Source organism: Anolis carolinensis, chromosome 4 (genome assembly GCF_035594765.1).
Source record: "Anolis carolinensis isolate JA03-04 chromosome 4, rAnoCar3.1.pri, whole genome shotgun sequence".
Lineage (NCBI taxonomy): Eukaryota > Metazoa > Chordata > Lepidosauria > Squamata > Dactyloidae > Anolis > Anolis carolinensis.
The window spans coordinates 21,105,270-21,129,906 of NC_085844.1; the positions used below are offsets into that span (position 1 = coordinate 21,105,270).

The 24,637-nt window shown below is 39.2% G+C and overlaps 1 long non-coding RNA gene across 1 annotated transcript; it reads right to left on the reverse strand.

The window, feature by feature from the left end:
* Positions 1 to 959: 959 nt before the first annotated feature.
* LOC134298799 (uncharacterized) lies at positions 960 to 19,811 on the reverse strand. The gene is made up of 3 exons (XR_010005882.1): positions 19,493 to 19,811; positions 10,550 to 10,630; positions 960 to 2,333 (listed from the first exon to the last, which is right to left on the reverse strand). It is a non-coding gene; the product is annotated as an uncharacterized LOC134298799 (long non-coding RNA).
* Between the last annotated feature and the right edge of the window lie 4,826 nt (positions 19,812 to 24,637).

Genomic DNA, 24,637 nt, shown 5'->3' on the forward strand with positions numbered 1-24,637 from the left:
GACAATGGGAGGTGCAATCCTTTGGCCAAAGTTGGCTTTTGATTCACAGGCAGCGACCCTGGCACGGACAAACAGCCCTGTTTGAGCAGGCAAAGGGCAAAACTGGGTCCCTTGTTTCCCAAAAAGGAGGTTTAGTTCTACAAAGGACAATGGGAGGTGCTATCCTTTGGCCAAACTTGGCTTTTTATTCACAGAAAGCGTCCCTGGCATGGACAAACAGCCCTGCATGAGGCAAGGGCCAAATCACCAGGCTCCCTTGTTTCCAAAAACCCTTTAGCGTTTAAAAAAGAAAGAAGAAAGCCCACCGCAACAGAAAAAATGGCGCAGCAGAAAACTTGCTGGCCGGGTGGGAAAATGGAAAACGCCAATCTCGTGAGGAAAAAAACACCCACAGGCCCTTTGCAAAAAATTAAAAAAGCAACACCCAACAGTTTCCAAACCCACACCTCCCTAACTCACCCACCCAACCTTTTCTCCAGGTCTTCTGTAGCCTAGCTCTAGCTCAGACACAGCCAAGGAGGCTGTGACGCAGCAATCTTGCCTGCCTGCCTGCCTGCCTGCCCCCAGAATCTCCCTTCAACCCTCTTCAGATTCCCGGTGCGAATGAGCCACGAGGCTCCCAGTGCTCGCTCTTTTCATTCAGGACGTCCTACCAGCCCCTCCCCCTGGTTAAACGTGCTCTCTGATTGGCCACAAGGTGCAAACAACACGCTAGGTTGCCCCAGTGCACTTAAACAAGTTTGGGTGATTTGCAAAAGCTTTTTTTAAAAACGAGAAAAAACGACGACATAACTAAAAACGGCCAATCGCGGTTCGAAACCGCGATATCCAGACGTGTGGACAACCAATGCCGTATATTGCTTCAAAACAAACGAAAATAACGAATTAATAACGGGTAACGGGGAAAACGAATTATTTGAGCAAGCCTAGTACTCAGAGATAAAAACAAAGTCTTTTTTTTTTTTTTAAATATCTTGTTTACTCACAAACATCTTGTATTAATTCATTACACAGGTACATTTCTTATTAAAGTTCAGTTAGATAGGTTGTGTTTTCTCTAAGTTGAGAACACAGGGTATCATTCTTAATCAATAGTCCATAGTCCAAAGTATAGTTGTACTCACTGAAGTCCAAAATCATACATCTCTATTGAAGTCCAAAAGCATACATGCATCCACCTCCACTGAGGTCTAAAGCAGACTGATAGCATTAAAATCCATAAACAACTTGTTCCATTGAAGTCTAAACACATACTGATAACAAAATGGAGTCTTGAGTCTGAACATGCTCAGTACAATCACTCCCACACCAAAGAGGTCAGTCAAACTGGCAAATCAATATATACATACAATCTAGGTTAGCAAATATATACATTAACAGATAAATAGTGAAGGCTTGGAAGGTTGGTATTTCCAGCAGTGAACGTATGTTGTTTGTTATTTATCAAGTACATTTTCTTATTTAGACACGTAACCAAATGGGGGTTGGTGGTGGTGGTGGTGGGCAGAATGGATTAATAGCATTTCAATGGGAAATTTGCTTCGACATAAGAGCATTTTGAGTTAAGAGCTCAGTCACAGAACAAATCAAACTCTTAAGTCAAGGTATATATTTAAACATACAAGTACTCAGTGGTTAAAAGTGATTGAACTAGAAGTTTGAACTGGAAGATCTTGGATGTTGTTCATCCTGCCTCATAGGTTTTTTTTAAGTGAGGCTAAAGGAGGAAATAAATGATTCATATAAAATTCCTTGAATTGGCTGGAAGATGTAATAACTAATAATGCATGCATAGATACACATTCATTGCTGTTTTAAAACAAGCATGCACTCTGGAGAATATATCTCCAGCCCATAGCAGTCAACCAAGGCAAACCTTGGCCAGTTCATGGAAGCAGATGCATAATCCAAGCAGTCATAAATCAAATTAAGCATATCATCCCAAACAAAAACCAGGAAGGAAATTGTCAGAGAAATGAAGGTCAGAGATACAAATAACCCAGGGGATACAACCAGGTCACCAAGAAGCATTGTATCTACTCCTACTTTACACAGCACCAGAAAGCTTTGGTTGAGTTAATTTATAACCAGCAATAATTTACTCCAGCTGACCTCTTAACTGGGCAGAGTTTACATAAAGCAGAGACGAGTGTTTTTGCCATTTCTGTTCATGGCATTTGAATGGTCAATGCATGACGGCGTGTCAGGACTCCATTTTGTCCTCCAGTTCTGCAAGTGCTGCCTGTGATAAACCATGCTCTGCTTCTGACATAATATGGTTACCATTCACTTCTGCTTCTGGCATCACTCCTTTTCTTCGCCTGAAGAGGCCTCTGTAAGGTAAGGCATGATGTGTATGAGAAGCTCATGAATTTTACTGAAACTGCTATCTATAAACATTTAATCTATAGTAAGTCTAGCAAAATGAAATATACTTATAACATAGTCTATGGACTGCACAATTATCTGCATATCTTCAGATACATATTCAAAAGTAAGTTCCATTGAGTACCCAAGCAAGTGTGTATTAGACTGCAGCTTAACTCACAACTACTACATTCTGGTCAAATTTATGTGTGATATGATAAGTTCATCTGTTGATATCCCAACAATGCTTTAATAATTTAACCATGATGTGATTGGTTCAATAAAGTGACTTTCTAGGAAGAGCTTGATCCTTTCCCTCATACCTGTCTTCTGACATTTGCACACACTGTTAGCATCACTTTTTGTAGGCATAATAGAAGTCTCTCTTTTCAGTAGTGGAATTAAATAAAAACTTTTGAGAGACAAAATGTCACTGAGAGAAAGTTAAGCCACCCTTCTCTATCCTATTTGCTACTCGCCTTTCAGTTGCAGAAAGAAAGAAAAAGAAAGAAAGAAAGAAAGAAAGAAAGAAAGAAAGAAAGAAAGAAAGAAAGAAAGAAAGAAAGAAAGATCTAGTGATGCTAGTTCACTAGAGTTGTTAAAATAGCCATAGAATTGTAAAGGCAGAAGTCATCACAAGAGTTCAATCCATTACCAGTTCAGGGATTCATAGCTAAAGATACCCAATATATTTCCATACAAACTCTACTTAAACTACTCCAGTGAAATAAAGTCTGTCACCCTCCAAGCTATCCTTTTCACTGCTAAACAACATTTACAATCAGAATGTTTTTTCTAATGTTTAGTCGGAACCTTCTTTATTATAACTTGAATTGCTTTGCATCTTGATTTGTGGGGCAAGATTCTGTAAGGGTGAGCTGTGACAGTTACAATGGTATTGATATATAGAGTGTGGATACGCCCTAAGAAAGTACCAAAACAGATCTGCAACTTCTTTCATTAATCCTTCTGGATTCCCCTCTCACTGAAGCATTGCAGTAACTGAGTTTAGCCCAAGATTGTTTTGCCACATGAGACAGAGCTTCAGGATCATGGTGCCCAAAGCTTTAATTGCATGCATGGTACAGAAAATTGCATTAAGTACACTTTCCTACCACATGGCAAAATACAATAATAACAAATTCACCAAATAACATTTTTGCTGTCCTTTTGTGTCATCCAAAATCTGAAGCCTGAGGGTGTTGCTGGACTCTACTTCATGGTAAGAGCTCTTAGTGTAGCTGCCAGGAGTGATTTAAGCCCTGCTCTCTCAGCTGAGCTAAGCAAACAACTTTTGTTGAAAGTGCTACCACATTCGCTAAAACTAACAATTCTGAGCAGTACAATAAATCTGAAGTTCCAAGCCAGCAGTAAAATATTCTGGGGAAGCAGAGCATTCATCAATCCCCATGTGCATGTTTTTTTTTTTTTAAAGAAGATTCAATCTAATATAGACTAAAAGGGAAGATCTTAATCTTCTGGGAGTATTTGCATGATATTTTCTTGCCTAATGGACTTTTTTTTAATTTAATGCATGATGGTTACCTCACAGTGCTGGAATTTAAAGACGGGAATCAGCGTTATTCTGACAAGAAAACAGCAAGCAAACCCTTTGGATAATAGTTATAAAAAGTCATCTTTTAAAAAAAATAAAGACATAAATATATTTATATATTATAATGTATTATTATTATTCGAGAGTGCATATTAAAGACATAATTATACCATTTATCTGTTTGCTAGTTAATTGATTAATTGATAAGGTATTCATTGCACTAAAAATCTAGCTGCAATATTTATTTATTAGCAGTATTTATATTTCACCCTTTTCACCCCAAAGGGGACTCAGGACGGATCATAAAATATACATATGCGTCAAACATACAATGCCATTTATACACTGATAAGACAGACAATTATACATAGATAGAGGTATATATAGCTTTTCCCATCTTTGGCATCTTGGAGGCTTGTGTTTGGTTCCGGCCACAGGGGATGCTGTTGGTTGATATCTGTTGTCAAAGAGCTTTGTTTGTAAACTTCCTCCTTGATAGAATCACTGGCATTTTTCTGGCATTTCGTTATAGGTGCCTTAAAACACCTCCCCACTTTTAAGCAGTACCTATTTACGAGGGCTGAATGAAAAGTAATGCCCTCACCTCCGTTATTTGGGTTTGGATGGGAATATTTTAATAAATCAAATACAGAAACAATCCTTAGAATGTGCTTTTTAACTACCACTATTCACTTTTCCACATAATCACCAGACAATTGGATACATTTCTGCCAACGCTGAACATGTTTTCTGAAGCCGTCAAGGAAGAAGTCAACACTCTGTTTCTGCAACCAGCATCTCACAGTACCCATTGTGCACAGAACTTCCGATAGCCAAGCAAAGCAATAATGTGACCCACCCATTCTTCTGAAAAGCAGATTATATTTGAAATTTCTCTCTAAGTGATATGACGATTGTCCTGAATCAATCTGTCAACCTTTTGCTTGTGAAACTCGGTGGTTGCTGTCACAGGACGTCCAACTCTTTGTTTGTCACACAAGTCAGATGTTCCCACCTCAACCTCTTTAAACTTACTCACCCAACAATCAACACAATCACTATAAACAGCTTGCATTCTCTGATGAATCTCCTTTGGGGTGACACCTTCTGCTGTCAAGAATTAAATGACTGCATATTGCTTAAGTCAATTTGACTGACCGTGCAGGATTCCATACTTCGCACTTTAACAGCACAACCATTCAATGCTAAAGCTTCCTGCCAAATGTAACTGTAGAGGAGAGTCAACTTAACAAGCCAGTACCTGCCGCATACCAGTACTGCCATCTGTTGAGGAGTTACGAAGGTGGAGGCTTTACTTTTCACTCAGCCCTTGTATCTCCTCACGTTTTGCTTTTGAACTGCTAGGTAGGTGGAAGCTGGCCTAAAAGCCAGGAGCTCATCCTGATTGGGCTTCAAACTGTCAACCTTTTGATTGACACAATTTACTGCAGCTGGTGGTTTAATCTGCTGTGCTAAAGTCTGGCCCTGAGGTTATTGAGCTTTATTAATGTGGGAACAACCTTATTACCTTCAGAAGTAACAAATGCATTGTAGGGTATATTGTTGTTTGTAATGTGCTGTTCCGGAGTTCTGCATTGACTTATTTTGGCTCAATATGCTATAAGGATATCTAAATTCAAGGCACCACAATGATATATCAAGGGAAAATACTCCCACCTAGGCAGGTTTTTCTTATCTTATGCTCTGGAAGGCAATTTTTTAAATATTTTGGTTCTGAGTTAAAGTATCATCCATATTGCTTCTCCAAACTCTGTTGAGGGAGCTGGAATCTATACTTTGATTGCCACTGACTTTGCATCTAAGACATAAAGAGATAATGTTAATTCTTGGTTGGTTAAAGAAATCTCAAAGGCTGAGAACAATTGGCCATTGTCACTTTATCTCTCTTTAAGAATTCATTTGGGCAGCTTTCCATTACAGATCTCAGAAAATGGATTTAGCTTTGTTATCTTGAAAAGGTACATTTAACTGTAAGACTGAATGTGCCCTGGGCCAGTAGCTATTAAGTACAGATTAAAGTAATCACAGTGAAATCCCACTAGACAAAGATGTATTTGGCAATGGAAATACGTAGGCAGAGCTACTGTATAACCAAGATTTTAAATTTCCCTATGACCACAATGCAGAAACAAATTTCAAAACCCTTTCAGGAGGCATTGAGTTTAAATGCGTTAGTTTATACCCAATGCTCATGAGGGGGAGGGCGATTACTTTTGTAAATGGTTCATAAATAGGAATGGGATTTAAAGCAAGATTATATTAGTTGTTTTATTTTTAAATGTTGTGCAGTGAGTTTTTCATTAAGTCAATAGAGCATCATTGGTGATAGTTCCTCATATCCTTGGATGAAGGACAAAAATGTTACTTCCAAGGAGAGTAGAACCACTGAATCAATGGAATATAAATGACTTTTCACTTTCTTAAGGTGCATCTACATGAAATAATTAATGTAGTTTGGCACCACTTTAACTGCCATGGCTCAATGTTATGGAATCATGAGGGTTGTAGTTTTATAAGCCACTAGGACTACTTGACAGAGAAAGATGAGGACCTTGTAAAATACAGTCCTCATGATTCCATAGCATTGAGCCATGGTAGTTCAAATGGTGACAAACTGCATTAATTCTACAGTGTCTGTCATCAGTAATGGACTGGATGAGGGCAAACAAATTGAAACTTCATACAGACAAGTCAGAGGTGCTTCTGGTCAGTCTGGAGGCCGATCAGGAAATAGCGATCCAGCCTGTGTTCTCTGAAGACACAGGTCCACAGTTTGGGGGTCCGCTTGGACTCAGAGCTGAACCTGGAAGAACAGATACAGTATCTGCTGTGGCCTTTGCACAATTAAAACTTGTGTGCCAACTGCGCCCATTCATTGAGAAACCAGATCTGGCCATGATGGTACAAGCCTTAATTATATCCTTTCTGGATTGTTTTAACATGCTCTATGTGGGCTGCCTTTGAAGAATACTCAGAAACATAAAGTCTCTGCTGACAAACCTAAAATGTGTGTGTGATATGAACAAAGGAACAGGAAAAGCTGTTTAAGGGAAGGAAAATGGCACACATAGGTGAGATAAACCCAACTGATAATTTAGCATTATGAATCTATCATAAAGTATTGTGAGGTTGATGAGAACTAACTGGAAAATTCTACCTGTGCATCATTTAATTGTGATGGTTCATTCTCACATGGAAAGCATTCCCATAATGCTGCAATAATCCATACTTCTGTAAATTGAGATTCTAAATGTGATCTCAGTGTTCTGTGAAGCAGGTGGATGGGTGCATAGAACTATTCTCAAAGGTTAGCAAGCTCTAATCAAACACCTTGTCTTGTTTTCATAGAAGACTCCTGCATAGTTGACTATTTGGGGAATATTTACTGAGGAAAGAAAGATATAGATTAACAGAAAGGTTTCTCTATGGTATGCTCCTGAGAAAAAATGCTAACATACCTTTGAGATGGCAGTGATCCCTTCAGAACAGATACTGTGCTATGGTAGTTCACACTGTACAGTCACTGACATATCCCCCATGAAAGAGTAATGTGGAAAGAAAGAGAAAGAGTTTCCTCATCTCCATAGAAGTTACCTCCCCTGGGTTCTATCTGATTAGTGCAGCTGTTTAATGAAAATGATTTTTTAGTTTGCACAGCAGTTATGAGAACGCAAGAGGTGGATTTTGTCTTAGGGACTCTATTAATTTCCCCCAAGAGGTAGCAAAACCTTAAATATGTTTGTTTTGCTTTTTGTAAACAAAACGCCTAGCATCTAAGTTTTTTTTATTACCATCATATAATGGTAATTATCCATACTGATGATCTAATATGAAGATATTACTGCTTTATAAAGATGCCAAAAGATTTATTGGTAAGCTGCAGCTAACAAATGGTTTCCAATGTCTTGAAACTGGCACTTAAGTTTTATACGCATCTAAATAATTTTATAATATAAAAACTGGTGGACTGCCTCTTGATTTGCTCAGCAAACAATGAATATCAGTGGGGTAGATTTAGCTACAGCATTGGCACTTTGGGGGGGGGGACTACATCTGATTGCCACTCTTCATGACATCTGAGCTTTTAAAACCATTTTAAAAAAATTAAGTCAAAAGTGATCCTGGGAATTATGTGTTTCCCTGCAGTGTTGTCATGTCTTTGGGCCCCAGAGATATCTTTTAAGAACAGGAAACATGGTAGTTGAGTTCTGGTTGAATTCCTGTTTTAAAAAATAGGACCTAAAATGGGACAAAGAATTTAAAACATGTCAAATTATTTTATTTATTATTTGCCATATTTGTATCCTGCCCTTCTCACTTCGAAGGGGACTCAGAGCGATGCACATAAAGACACAATTCAATGCCATACAACATGTATCCAGCAAATAAAACATATACACTAACTAAAACAACCGCTAAAACATTTCACAATTAAAATCAATTAAAATCATGTAATCTCATAGTCCAATTATCCAACAAACTTGATGATATGGGCAGGGCCGGCCCCACTATTGAGGCACCTGACGCCGCCGCCTCGGGCGCAGGCCCGGGGGGGCGGCGTCAGGCTGGGCGGGAGGCGGGGCACCGCCCTGACGGTGCCCCGCCTCCCGCCCAGTGCGCCCTGGCCCGTCTGGTCTTTTCTAGCAGGCCAGACTTCAGCGGAGGTCCCTGCAGGCCGCAATCGCTGCAGTCTGGCCTGCTAGAAAAGGCCAGACGGGCGAGCGGGAGTAGCGTGGGAGGCGGAGCCAGCTCTGACGCCGCTCCCCCCCGCCCAGCGTGCCTTGGCCCTGCCTCCCACGCAACGTGGGAGGCGGGGCCAGGGCACGCTGGGCAGGGGGCGGGGCCAGAGCTGGCCCCGCCTCCCACACTACTCCCGCTCGCCCGTCTGGCCTTTTCTAGCAGGCCAGACTTCAGCGGAGGTCCCTCCAGGCCGCGATTGCGATTGCGGCCTGGAGGGACCTCCGCTGAAGTCTGGCCTGCTAGAAAAGGCCAGACGGGCGAGCGGGAGTAGCGTGGGAGGCGGGGCCAGCTCTGGCCCCGCCCCCCCGCCCAGCGTGCCCTGGCCCCGCCTCCCACGCTGCGTGGGAGGCGGGGCCAGGGCACGCTGGGCGGGGGCGGGGCCAACTCTGGCCCCGCCCCCCTCACTATTCGCCCTGGCCCCGCCTCCCACGCAGCGTGGGAGGTGGGGCCAGGGCACGCTGGGCGGGGCCAGGGCACGGGAGGCGGGGCCGGTGGCGGGGGCGCTTTTCAGCACCCCCGCTTCACATCAAAAAATATCTCCGGCTGGCCCTGGATATGGGATGCCATTTCTGGTCATTTTTTCAAACCTTTGAAAGTTTTGGGATAGGCAGGGTTTCTAGAAAACCTAAAATGATTTTGGGAGTTCATTTTCCTTACTTCTGAACTTAGGAACTATGCATTTTGGTTGTTCTTGTGCTACCATTTCTTCTGTGATCTGTAGCAACAGTGGGGATTCAAAGGAATGGATCTCTCTACCTAGGAATACAGTGGTAACTTGCATGCAGAATCACTGCAATTACAGGCAGCCCTCAAGTTACGAACAAGATGAGTTCTGTAGGTTTGTTCTTAAGTTGAATCTGCTTGTAAGTCAGAACAGGTACATTTTTAAGTGTAATTCCACGGACATAAGGAAAGGAGTCTCTCTCTGCAACTTGAATGTTTAGGGGATCCAACACACACTTACTTAAAAATGGCGATGATGAGACTGTATGCTTTTCTCTCTTACAAACACCTGAAGCATACAATAATCACGAAATCTTTTTTCACTCAATGGCTTCTATCAACCTGATCAGCCTTGAATCTGCTTTGGTTCACTAGTCCTAATGCATGCTGCAATTTATAAAAAATTGCCTGAGCAAAGTGCTTGACCAAATACTAAGGCCCAGATGTGGATGAGGTACACAGGAAAGCAAAGACATTGACAGTTTATTTCAATAACATAAACATCTGGAACCATAAAGTCTCTGCCTCATTGTTATTCTTCTCACTCTAAAAGAGAGGAAAACTCATGGGCAAACAACTGCAAAGAATCAAAGTGCAAAAGAGCTTGAGTTATATGGAAATATCCCTGTGAATTCTGCCAACCAAGACAGATGAGCCAAAATCATTTTGTCAACTTTCCATTGCCATCGTTCCATGAACAGATTGTCTGCCCTAATGAGACACAAATGTGAAACAATGTTCCTTGAAGTCACCTTCAACAAGACTTGAATCCATCACAACCATCTGACAAAGCCAGCTGTCAAAACTTAGGCCTGAGCAACTTGCTTGGGAATTATTAATATCTTACTATATGTTGAGCTAACAACTGTAAGTTTGGTATGTTTCCACTTCATCAGATACTCTTACATTTTACTTAGATGACCTGGAGTATGGGTAGTTTTGTTGGTGACAAATAATACGAAATAAATCCATAGAACCTGGAAGATATTACAAGGGCCATCAAGTCAAATGCCTGCCTGCCATACAGAAATGCACACTCAGAACACTCCTGAGAGATTGTCATGAAGCTCCAGTTTAAAAACCTCAAAGGAAAGAGATTCCACCCACTCTCAGGCAGCATATTCCACTGTCAGAAATTCTTACCATCAGAAAGGTCTTCCTAATGTTTAGGTGAAATCTCTGTAGCATGAATCCATTGTTCCACATCCTAGACTCTGGAGTAGCCTGAAATGGAATGACATCCAGTTGAATTGTTACAACAGTTGAGCTGTACTCCTTGGAGCCAGCCCTAGTTAACAATTTGGCTACAGCTCTTTGGATCTGAACTTTTTAAAAAGCAGTCAGCTGAAAAGTTCATGACAGTCATCTAAACAGGATGTGACTAACAAATGTGCTGCCCTAGCTAGAACTCATGTCCCAAGGGCCAGCTAAAACTGACACAAAACTGCACAAATGTATGCTTGATTACTGACAAAACCTGAGCTTCTATCTTATTACCGAACTGCTGGTCCTGCCTTCTCATACCACACACCTAAGTTATTGCTCCCATCCCCGGCTCTAGCACTCCATGACTTTTCTACCTTGATACTGTGTAAATTCGATAGAAGTCTTCTTCAGTTGCACAGAGATCAGTGACTGGTCTAATTTGTCAAGTAAGACTTTGGTTAGGGCAACTAAGCAGCCTCCCTTGAGGTTCTCATGCAAAACTTTCTTGTTTGTGTAACATGTTAATTCTCTTGTCCATAAAACATTTTAGGGGAGGAGAGCAAAGCCTGCCATTTCTTGATATTTATGCCAACCTCACAGAAACCTTGACAATTTTAAGGCACATTTCACATTACATTTTGATGGTCCCCATGGTCAGAGACCAGTTGGCTTTGTTTGTGGTTCAGGGAACCCAAAGTGGCATGTGATCCATATGTAATCTGAAGTGATGTCACGCTTGGCTGCCCTCTTACATGTCTATTAGAATTACTACAGTGTGGTCCACTCTCTTGCCCTCTATCTGGGGGACTTTGACAATTAGTTCTAGGTTGTGTCTGGGAAGAGGCTATAAATTGGTAGGTGGGAGAGGGAGTGGGGTTAAGAGCTTTGTGGCTACCTTGGTATTTATTTATTTTTTTTAGTATAGGGTACAGGTCTGGAACAGCCTCCACAGGTCCTGGGACCTAAAAGGTTGAGAAGGAGGCAGAACTTGGCATTTTGCTGTAATTTATAAAGTCTTATGACTTGGCTGGAAGTGCCCAAGTTTTACACTCCAGTAAATGACAGTTGGGGACCAACCCAATTATTGCACTGTTGATCCACTCAAGGGAAGGCTGTTGGGTTGTCTCAGGGTAGACACTTGTCCTCAGCTGATTCTGCATCACGTAGCTCCACACTCTTGTTCCTTTCAGGTTCATTCTACTTAAATAGGAAATAAGTGAAACAAAGTAACCCATATTTAACTCAGTTTTCTATGTCTGGTTTCATTATTCCATGATTAGCCACCAATAAGGCAATTTACCAGAAAATTATACTTTGCAATTCCTACCAGCTCTGGATGAAATGAGCTTCTTTTGTAGCAAGAAAGTATGTGTGGGTGTTGCAAAATTTGAAGAAGCAGATGTCTGATTCTAGTAGTTCAGAATCAGGAGTTCATTATCTCAGATTTCTTTTTCAAAACCTTATCAGTAATGTTCTGGTTACTGTAACCTGCTGTGTCTCATAATGAAAGTGAAGCAATGAGCCAATGAAGTATTCCAAATCCAGTTCTTGAATAATGAAATGCCAAATGCACGAAGGGAAGAACAACATTTAGTGAAATACGTGGGGCCCATGAATTCAAGACAAGTAATCACAGAAGCAAGGACAAGTTGGATGTTTGAAATAGTCTTTTTGCTTTTAGCTTTATTCCTACATTCATAAAGCCCTAAATGTCATACTTCTGAGCCCTTATAATACTCGGTTCTGCAGCTACTTCTGTCAATTCCTAAATAAAAATTATTTTCAGCATTTCTCTGAAATCAGTTCTAAGTATATTATCTGAAGATTATGGCTTAAGAAATGTTTGTATAAGCAACGTGTTCCTTAAGAGATTTCTTTGACTCAAAGCTTCATGAACACTGTTTTTCAAAATCTAGTACCAATATTAAAAGAGATAGGTGCACATCATTTGCCTTTCTGTATTTGGCTTGTTAAACCACTAATGATCTTCTGGAAGCCAATAATACATGATTATGCATGGGTTTTAAAATAATGTATTATTTATATTGTTCACTGCCTTGAGATCCTGTGGGTTGGACTAACAATGTTTAAATAAATAAAGTTGCACAGTTGGCCCATCTACAAGAATGGGGGGGGGGGGTCATTCTGAAATGGCAACATGAGGTACACAAATCATGATATAACACAGCACCGTCTGAGATCTGCGAGAGCAGCATTTTTTTTGAATGAAGCAGAGATGTTTGAGGATCGGGACATTTGTAGGAATACCAAGATACTTGCTTATAAAGCTATTGCCCCCCCCCCCTCCCAACTCTGTTATATGTCTATTATATAGACTATCTACAGACATTACACTCAACTCCTGGAACAACTGCAGCCGCATTGCCTCAAAAAAATCCTGCAAATATCTTGGGAAAACAGGCAGACAAATGTCAGTGTGCTTGAAGAAGCAAAGACCACCGGCATTAAAGGCTTGATCCTTCATCAACAACTTTTCTGGATTGACCACATTGTCTGAATGCTCAGTCACCATCTCCCAAAGCAGTTACTATATTCTCAACTCAAGAATGGAAAATGGAATGTTGGTAGAATGTTTGATTGTTATATTGTTATTATTATTTTCTTGTTTTCTTTTATATTTTAATATGTCTATATCTTGTTTTCTTTTGGGCTTGTCCCCATGTTAGCTGCCCCGAGTCCCTTCGGGGAGATGGTAGCAGGATACAAAAATAAAGTATTATTATTACTGTTGTTGTTGTTTGTTGTTGTTGTTGTTGGACAGGAAAAAATATTTAAAGTTGGGCTATGTGCAAACTGGTACACAGTTTTTTCTTGAAATTCATATTTCAAGATTCAAACATTTTTTTTAAAAAAATGCATAAAGTATGTACATATTTTCATAAAGAGTAAATATAATCATAGATGTGTGGAATCAGCATAGTGTGGACAGCACTGGAAAAAGGAGAACTCAATGAATATTGAAGTTGGCAGATTTTCCAGAACTGTCTTCTCTACCAGAAACTAGAGCGGCCTATAGGGGTTCAAAGCTACACATTCAGCGCTGCTTACATGGATGGTTTTTACCTACATTTCCATATTTTATTCTCAAATTCTGTATTTTAATTTCCAGTTTTTTCCACCCTGCTTATAAGTTTTGAAAAGTTCTTTAAAAAGTTGAAACAATGCTTACTACAAACAGAGAATTAATGGAATAACTGTCTTTGCATACATTCTCCATTTGTAATAAAAATATGTTACTTGTGGGGGAAAAAATCATGCCATCATTTTCCCAACAGAACCTTTTTTAAAAGCTACAATCAGCCAATGGCCATCAGCACAACTTGTTGCACTGAATTGTATATACTAATCATGCAATTATTTTTAAAACACAGTATGTTCTTTAGTTTGTTCCAAATCTACTGCTGTGCTGTACAATCTCCATACCATTCACAGCCCAACGAATGAGTGGAAAAAACTGAGGCTTTTGCAATCACTAAATAGTATCTGCCCATATTTTAAGAAAGACCCTTTTGGCTAATTCTTTAGGAGTTTCTGCTAACAGGAAGTGATAGTGGTCTAAATCTTTTGAACAGTTCAGACTCCTGCAGAGCAGTCAGCAGTTAATGATGCAGCAATTAGATCAAGAGCCAAGGGAAAATCACATTTTCTTTCTTTTCTACTGATTTGGAGTATTGTTACTAGTGGAGAATTTAAAAACAGCCATGTGCTACCACTTACTCACCAACTACATGTTAAGCATAGTTCTTATAACACTTCCCTATACTGTCTTTTAAAATCTAAAAGCAAGCTGGGCCTGAACTGAAGACCAACAGAAGGCAATAAAGTGCTTTTTTCATTTACTACATCTTTGTTGTAACTCAAAGACATTTTCAGGGTTGCAAATTGTATGGGCAGTCTCCATAGGCAGAGGAGATGCCTCTCTGTAGGAGTTTGTCCTCCATGTTTACAGAACAATGGAAACAGTACTAGAGCAAAATCTAGGCTACTGTCATTCCCTTTCTTGTAAACATCTCTAGTATCCAACTAGAACTATGTGGCCATTATGTACAAAGGGATTTCAATATAGGTAGGATAAACTCATGTATAAGTCTAGAAATTTAAGCAAAAATCAACCAAAAAGTCCTGGGTTGTCTTATCTATAGGTCAATGTTAACCATTATACATACAAAAAAGAAAAAGAAAAAAAAAGAACTATCTCTTCGCTAAGTAGAGTGGCAAAGGGTGAGAGCTTAATCCACCCTGTGAGTACCTAAAAGAAGTATCAACCCCTTCTACTCTCTCCACTATGATGCCACTTCTGGCCTTTTTGAAGGCCTAGGCAGGGAAATGGTGGTGGTGGCCAGGTACAACTTTTTGAGACAGTATTTGTGCTTTGTGTTGTTAAAGGCTTTCATGGCCGGGATCACAGGGTAATTGTGTGTTTTCCGGGCTGTATGGCCATGTTCCAGAAGTATTCTCTCCTGATGTTTCACCCACATCTATGGCAGGCATCCTCAGAGGTTGTGAGGTATTTCTAATATAGCCATTCTACAATATAGCCATCTCACAACCTCTGAGGATGCCTGCCATATATGTGGGCAAAATGTCAGGAGAGAATACCTCTAGAATATGGCCATACAGCCTGGAAAACACACAACAACCCTATTTGTGCTTTCCCTTCTCTATGAAATAACCCTTTCAATAGTTACGGATCATTTCAAAATCCATAATTTTGGCCCCAAAACCTGCCCTTCACTTATATATGAGGTCAACTTATAAATGAGTATATATGGAAACTATGAAGCACACTTCTAGCGTTGTGTGCCTTCAACCTGTTTGAGACTTGTGAAGATCCCATTACAGGATTTTCTTGGCAGTATTTGTTTAAATGAGGTGTCCGATGGCCCTACTCTGAAACTGGGGGAGTGTGGCTAGCCCAAAATAATCCACTGGGTTTTCATGACCAAGCAAGGATTTACATCCTGGTATGCTGTGTGCTCAGCAGTTCAAAATATTTACCTCCCAAATTAGGGTATTTATGATCACTGTACTGATAGCTAGTTTGAGCCTCAAAGTAGTTTTCAGATAAAGTAGAGATTGTGTATTCTGTATGGTAGGAAAGGTGGCTTCAGAGAGAGATAAAGAGAGAGAGGGGGGAGGGAGAGAGAGAGGGGGAGAGAAAGAAGAGCGAATTTCATCAGAAAAGACAATGATTTTGTAGAATGGCTATATTAGAAATTTTGGACAACTTTTTTCTAGTTAATGTGCCTACTGCTCATACTAATTAGGTTGAAATGGTTGGACACTCTCATGACAGAATGAGATGTTCACTTCTTTGGAAAATAATTGAATAATAGCCCTATTGGGAATGAATATACTACTAAACAATATAAAGTAATGTTTTTGTATTTGGCACATGATCTTATGAGTAATTTATATTAAAAGTACTACGATTTCTTGTTAAGAATACTATTGCTTCATGACACATGAAGAAATGTTTGTTTAATATAATTTTAATTACATTATGAAGACCAAATGTCACTTCAATGATAAATTTGGAACATGATCATGCACAAATAGATTCAATGTAGATTCTAAGGGCAGTCTGTGAGAGGGGATTTTTTTTTATCCTAGTGACCTGACAATCTGTTGACTATTGTTCTCAGAAAGATAAGGAAAGACACGGTCCCATAGGCTAAGGCTATCACTCATGGCAGAATATGATTGATTGCCTACCAAATGGTGGGTCCATAGGTGGCTGTAGAGAACTATTCTGGATCTGGAAATTCTTTCAAGGTGAGGACATACATCAATTTCCAGATGAAAGGTAGTCCCAACAAGGGTTGGCTTGATGCGCCTTACTCTTGACATGTTACTCCCTTTTGCTCTCCATTTGTGCCTTTTCGAAGTCTACAGCATGGTTGGTAACAGTTGAGCTCCAGTTAGATTGCTCTAGGGCCAGGGCTTCCCAGTTCTTGGTGTCTATGCCAGTTTTTAAGGTTAGCTTTAAGCCCATCTTTAAATCTCTATTGCTGAGTTGAGAGTAGAGTAATTGCTTTGGAAGATGGTGATTGGGCATTCAGATAATGTGACCAGTCCATTGAAGTCGATGGCGAAGGATCATCGCTTTCAATGCTGTTGGTTTTTGCTTTTTCCAGAATTCTAACATTTGTCCACCCATCTTCCCAAGAGATTGGCAGGATTTTCTGGACGAAACACTGTTGGAATTGTTCCAGAAGTTGAGAGTGATGTTTGTAGATGGTCCATGTTTCACAGGCATATAACAGGTTTGGGAGGACAATAGCTTTGTAAAAGAGCATCTTAGTATCCCTACAAATATCCCAATCCTCAAACACCCTCTGCTTCATTTGAAAAAATGCTGCACTTGCAGAGCTCAGATGGGGTTGTATTTTGGTGTCAATATTGATTTTTGTAGAGAGGTGGGTGCTGAGGTAGTGGAAATGGTCAACATTTTCTAATGTTACACCATTAAGATGAATTTCTGTCATTGCAGAGGGATTGGTTGGTGCCTGCTGAAAGAGCACTTTTTTAATTGATGTTCTTTGACAGGCCAAGCTTTTTGTATGCTTCTGCAAAGGTGTTTAGAGTGGCTTGTAGGTTGTCTTTTGAATGAGCGCAGACATTATCACCGGTGTATTGCAGTTCTATAACAGATATTGTTGTGACCTTGGTTTTGGCTTTCAGCCTGCTGAACTTAAATAGTTTGCCATCTGTCCGATAGGTGATTTCTACACCAGTGGGAAGCTTCCCATCCCTGTTTGATACCTGATTCTACCTTAAATGGGTCACTTTGGGAGCCATTGCTGTCCCAGACTGTTGCCGTCATGTCATCATGGAGGAGCCACAGGATGTTCACATCTGATTTTTAAGAGGATGGTCCAGAGAGCATTGTGATTCACTGTATCAAATGCCTTTGCAAGGTCAATGAATGCCATGTACAGAGGTTGATTTTGTTATCACAACTGCATAGTCCTCTTCACATATGTATGCATTTGTGTAACATTCTAAAGGGTATTCACTAAAGGAAATAACATCTTAAATAGAGTTGTTAATCCCAACTGGAGTGGGTCTGCTGAGTACATTCTTAAATGACAGTCTTCCACATTTGCTGGAGTTAGTGGTGAGAGAAACCCTACAAGATTGGACATGAGTAAAAACATGAGTAAAAATTTGAGAGAAATCATCTCTAGGAAACTCTCAGTCCTTTAGCACAAGTCTATGGTCAATATCCACCAAATTGTGTGGGAATCTTTACATGCATAGTGATTGGGATAGGGCTGACTGAAGGCTATTGGGAGTTACCAGGGCTATATATACTAAACTGTTGTTGGTAGGAAAAAATAATACAATTTGAAACCTCTGCTATATTCATCCCAGTGCTGATTTTCATTCCACAATGTAACTTCACTTGCAGGTAGTTATACAGATCCTATTTTGCTTATCTATTTATATTATTTCAAATTCTGGCATGCCATTTATCAGAAACAACCATGAGTGCTATAAAAATGCATGTATAATCTGGGATCCCATTGCACACATAGGAAATGTGATTATATGCACATGTTTATAGCTATCACTGTTGATTCTGATATATGTATTGCTATCATTTGGATTTTTTTTTTAAAAAAAACCACTTCTCTGATTTACTTTTTTTTGTAATGCTCAATGATATTTCTCCCATATTTATATTACAGGAATACAAGAGTCAAGGTATTGTGAATTCTATAAAACAATTTTCTAAACCAAGAAATGAAAGCTAAATCCAAAGCAATTTTCACAGAACATACCCTTTTCACCTTCATGAACAGAGAGAAAATTGTCTTCCTTGGGTTATTGCCAAGACTATTAATTTAATATAATGTGAGAAAGTGCATATCTCTGTTCTTCTGAGGGGCAATTTATATTTCATATAGCTTTGGCATTGTTCAAATGTGTTTGTAATCTGTAGCCATTGTCTGACTACAATACGATATTCTATTACAACTATTGCTTTACTAAAAATATTTCTTCAAACACTTGGTGAAGTCTGTTATATTTATTTTGGCAGTTTCCAATGATAAATCGGTGTCCTGCCAGTTAATTGATAGTAGTTGTCCAACTGCGGTTCATTCCCCTTACACCAAAAAAGTAAAACATCTATGGGAGAGAGATGTAATAAAATTTTCTTGGGCAAGTCTCAATAATGAATTTTGCAGACTCATAAAAGTCTCATCTCAAGTCAAAGGTGAATCTTTAAATCACTAAAATTCTTCTTTGGTTCAGATCAAAATCTAATACTGAGTAAAAATTTCACTGCTCCAATACCCAAGACCTTCCAATCCCACCAAACCATGCATTTTGACCCCCAAATTAGAACATAATTTCTTTATATTTTGTCACCAGTAATTAAAGGAGCAGAGGCACGCACTAGGAACCTCATCAGATGGGCAGGAGGAAAGAGGATGAAAGCTATGTTCCCTCCCACCCAGGTCTGTCTTTGCCATCTGACACCCTTTCTCCCTTCAGATCTGCCTCCTCCCATTTCCCTGCTTTGTGCCAAAGGCACTCTGAGCTCTGTTTTGGCATGCTGCCAAAACTGCGTCCTGCTGGAAGTTGCTCTGCACCATGTGATGGACTTCGTAGGACTCCATTTTGGCAACATAGAGAAATGTGGGGGGAGACACAGAGAAGACCATGTCTGATGAGGTCGTAGAAACATGTAGTGAAATGAGGGGAGAAATATTTTCCCCTCTTCAGTTGATAGGTATTTAAATATTTATACAGATGGCAAACAACTTTTCACAGCCCTCTGATCTACTCTAATTCTTCATCTCACCTCTAACTCTATGAATTAATCCAATGAGAATTGGGATTGCTCACCTGCTTCATAGAGACCTTTACTTTCATTTATGACATTTGGGTAACTCTTCAACTTGGAGAGTTGAACTTGAACACTTTGTATCATTCTTAAGCCATACTAACTTAACAGCAAGAGTTGCAAAAATATGTAAGAAAATTCTGGGTTGGAGATCAATACCTTCAAAAGAAAAGAAAAGAAAAGAAAAGAAAAAGAAAAATGTTTATTTTTGTCACATTTGATGTTTGGAAAATCTTGCAAAACTTGCAAATAGGGGTGCATAGTTAAATGTTAATATTTACTGGCAACAATAAATTATTTAGGAAAGAACAAAAACAAACTCTAGCATCCAAAAGTAATATAATTCTATGCATATTTACTGAAAAACTTATCTCATTGAGTTTTTTTTGCTTATTCCCATATAAATATTTATTGGACTTAATTTATCTTTTGTTTTTGTGATGCAAAGATCACTGTGAGATTAGTACATTTAAAGAAGTTTTTGTTTCTTAAACAGTACGGAAAGAATGGTGTAGAAAAAAAATAATCCCATACCCTCTGACTGTCAGTTTCAACATGATTTCCTGCCGTATCATGTTCTCTATAGCTTTTAAAATGTCATCATTTCTCCGACTTCCATTTTCTCTCTTTGCGGAATATCTTGTCCTTCCCAATAGGTTTAGGCAAACCTACTGGCAAAAAGCCTGTACCTACTAGGAGCCTTTCCTCATTTTAGAACAGTTCATCATATGCAGTTTGACTACAAATTACTTCTTAAGATGAGCATAAAGAAGAAAGATACCATGCAAAGAAGCTGGAATAATGGGACAAATTTGCCAGTTATTTAATCAGTGCAGTTTGACACCACTTTCACTGCCAGTGCTGAAAGCTATGGAATTGTGGGAGTTGTCCTTTGATAAGTGAAAGTGGTGTCAAATTGCATTAGTTTTACAGTGTAGATGCACCCAAAAATGTGTTTTATAGCAAATGTCATAAAAGAAGTCTGATTATAGAATTATGCTATATTTATAGTAAATCATGTTGTGTGCATGCTCTCTCACACAAATACATAGAGCTTTATATTTATTTATTTGATTTTCTCCCTCTCATTACATATTTCCTATGTTTCTTCGCTTAGGAGTTTCATCTTTTTCTTCATTAATACCTTTTGTCAACTTGTTGCCTGTCCACATCTTTTTCATCACATTCTAACATTGCTTGGTCACAATGTCTCAGATTTCATGGCCAAAATGTTGGAAGGTATGTAACTCAGAGCCTTATTATTAAGAAGTTATGCCAGAACTGCAATTTATTAGGCCACATGCTGATATAAACTTTCTCCAGTGACACAAATGCTGATATCTGTAGTAACAATAAATGTATTAAGTCATTTGCTCCCCCACCATTTAAATAATGAGACTAATCATATGGGAATAACTATGGGCAACTTTATTAATGTTACCCATTTAAACTTTTTTCAAGAACTGCAATAAACTCATTAAGGGGGATAACCTGGCTGTGGAATTAACTGAGGCAGGGGCTTTCCCAGACCTCCTTTTCAGCTAATTTGGGCAAGAAACCTGAGTCCCCTGAGTGCAACCCTGCTTGAGTTGTTCTCAAGGTGACCCGTTTGGGAAGCTGCATAGAGTACTCCAGCCACAATCCACAAGGCTTCAGTAGGGCTAGAATACCCACCCAGTTCCAAAGCCATTCCCATTCACCCACACCTCGTTGTCTGAACACACAAGTGTGGGTTCCTAACCTTCACCAAAACAGGGTGCCTTAGATGCACACTGAAGCTCAATCCCAGTTTCCCAGATGACAGTCTATTTATGACTCTACTGAAGCCAATTACCCATGCTTAAATGGTGTAGGATTCTTTCGCTATATTGTTCTGCTATTGGGAAGGTCTGGGGTTTTCGGCAAGTCAGTGCTTTTAGGGATTGAGAGCTACACATAATAACGGTTCCACAGATGTATTACATGTATGGGTGCAGCATTGGTTCATCTCCCCTCACCTGTATTCATAGAGTTGTTCAGCACTTTTCTTTTGGCTAGAAACAAGTAAAATACATTAAATGTTCACTGTCTTGTCTTTCCAGGGAAGTAAAAAGAAACATAATTCCATAATTTCACCTTGATCCAGGAACACCTTTGTTAGCTAAGCTTTTTGTCTCAGTTTCCAAACAGAAAAATATGTGCTATGTGTGTGTTTGAGAATCAGAATCTGTGAACCTCTATAGTTGATGCTTAATACGTTTTGCTTATAGAAATGTCTAGTGATTATCCCTGAGTCTCAGGTATTTGCCCAGAAACCTCAGGGACTGGGAAGGTCTTGAACTGGCAACCCTAAAAGCAGTGATGACCAACTACAGGGATCTCAGGGGACATTGCTATTCTTGGGACACTCTCAGGCCTTCAGGCTGGGGAAAGAAACACTTATCAGAAGTTTACTTCTGATTTTGTAAAACAGACTTGTTAAAGTTAAACAGAGGTAGGGTGGAATAGAGATATGTGGTTGCAACTACAGTATTTCAAAGATGAATCACTTCTCCTAGAAGCTCCTATAAAAAGTAATCCACCCAATCTGGACAAAAAAGTGCAGTTCACGGGAGTCTGAGTCACAGAAAAAGGTCCTGCTGTTATAAACTAACTTGTTACCTTACATTAGGATATATGCCATACATCTAATAGACTATGATGTGATTTGTGGATCTTGTGATTTCTGATTGCAATACTAAATAAGCTTTCATGTTAAACCTCTATTTCTGAGGGGCAGTGATTTCCAGTTGCTGTCACATTTCATTTGGCCTTAAGAATTAGACAACAAGAGAAGAAGAAAACACTCCGGAGACCCCGATCACAAAAGGAATTAGCCTATATAACATTTCTACTTGTACTCTTCAGCATGATAATCCAGGGTGACTTATCTCTGATTAGTCACAGCTCTTTAAATGGTTTATTCTTTTCCACTTTGTATATTAATGATCTCCTTTATCTGAGATAGAAAACTTCTAAATGTTTAGAAGTGCTTTATGCAAGGACCTTCTGTTCACGTAGTCTGATGTTTCTTCATTGTAGCTATTAATTATCTGAGTTGCAAGCACCAAAAAAGCAGGTGGGGAAACCTTAAAGAAGTACACTAGAATTTCTTTATATCAGTGATATGTTATACGGTTGTATCACACAATGCCATGTACATCTTGCTATGCCCCCTCCTGTGTTTGTCACATTCTTAGCTACTGACTTACAGGTAAAATCCATTAAGAACATTCCATTCTACTATGTTCCCATCGCCTACCTTAGGACAATGGGTCTCTTCTGCTTGTGTGTTAATATACTGATAGTTTCATGATATCAGGAGGCAGGATGCATCTCTTTCCCCTCCTCTCACTATTCACAAAGCTAGCTTACCAACTGTTAGGAATGGTGGGAGGTAGGCAACATCTGAAGCATAAGAGTCATGGAAAAGGCTGGTGTTGTTTTCTTCCCTTTGCAACATTCAAAATCCCTCCACCTGCTACCAAGTGGACTCATTGTGTTATATTCTGTTGCTGAGTGTGGAGGGAAAAGTGTCTAGCTATATTCATGTAGCCAGTTGCAGACTGAATATGTTATCCACTGATCAAGTTTTTATGACTTCCCCAATTCAAGATACAAACATTGTATGTTACTATTCCATACATTTTGAAGCTTCCAACTTTTCTTTCACCTCTTGAATATTTCATCAGCTGTATATCCTGTTGCATTGTTAGACACAAAACTACTTGTATTCGTCCTCTACTTTTCCCCAGTCCCTTCTGACTCAATAACCTCATATTCCAGTGCTATATTTTGTTTCTTGGAACTAAGCACAGAATAATATTTTGAAAATATTCACCCCAAGGAAAGGAAATTCTTATTGGTTGTGTTCAAGCAGGCCCCCAAGGATATTATTTAGTGACAGAAGGTCTGAGTTGTGACTTTTGAATCTTGCACAATATTTAGCATTGTCTAGTGAAAGATAGCACAACCTTTGCAGTTCCTGGGCTTAGCTCCTTTGACATTACAGAGGTGCTGAGGACTGGAGTTTTGAATTTTGATGATGATGATGATGATGATGATGATGATTTTTTTTGTATCCTGCATCTTCCCTAAGACTAATACTCATGACTAATCACATATTAAAAATATTAGAATTAAAACATAAAACACTCACAAATCACTTAGATTAACTATAACTGCTTTACCATGAATATTATGGGATCACTTAATTTCAGTAACCAATTAGCTAAGCGCAGACTACTTGAAACGTTGTATGAACATAACAAAATACAGCCCTTTATAGGCTACTTGGATGTAATCCTTGAAGTAATTTGATTTTCTGGAGTCAGTTGTATTGGCCAACGTAATTACACTAAGGTAAGTGATGACAGCAGGATAGATGAAGTTGCCGCAAGACCAAAATGGTCACAGGTGTGGTGGCAACAGGAGGAATCACATTAAAAGTCATCTTTGTCAAGAGAGACAGTTGACTTGGCAGATTCTGAACTGTTCAGGAGGCAGTGGAACAGTTTTCTCTGGCAGTAGAGACAGCTTTCTCTCTTGTCCCTCACTGTGCTCACTGCTTCAAAACGTGCCTCAGACATGTGTTACAATGGCATATGTCACAGAAGCAGATTCTGGCTTTTGCATTTGCAAAGCTAGAATATATTTAAAGCACCTTATTACATATTTTATATTTTTAAAATGTCAGGTACTGTATATGAAACATACATGAATTTCAGATGTAGACTTGGGTCTTATCTACCAAGGTATCTATTTTGTCTTTATATGCAAATACAGCTATTCCACAGTGTCCCAACCAAACCCTTCCCAAAAACAACAAAACAAAATGTAAAACACTTCAAGCATTTTGGATAAGGTATTCTCAACCTGTGCTACATAATAAACAATACAACACAAAAAGGTGGTAAACATATCTCTTAGATTGCTAACCTTCTGACTAAAGGTATTATTTGCTTTCAAGACCTGTAATGCCAACTATATTTCTTTTGTTATTTATCAAACTAGATAAAATGCACAAACTTCTTCTTAATATGATTTCTACTATTCTTCAAGTACTATAACTGATGATCTACATTTATCTTTGAAAGTGGATGTATGGGTAGGGTAGGGGAGTGCAGCAT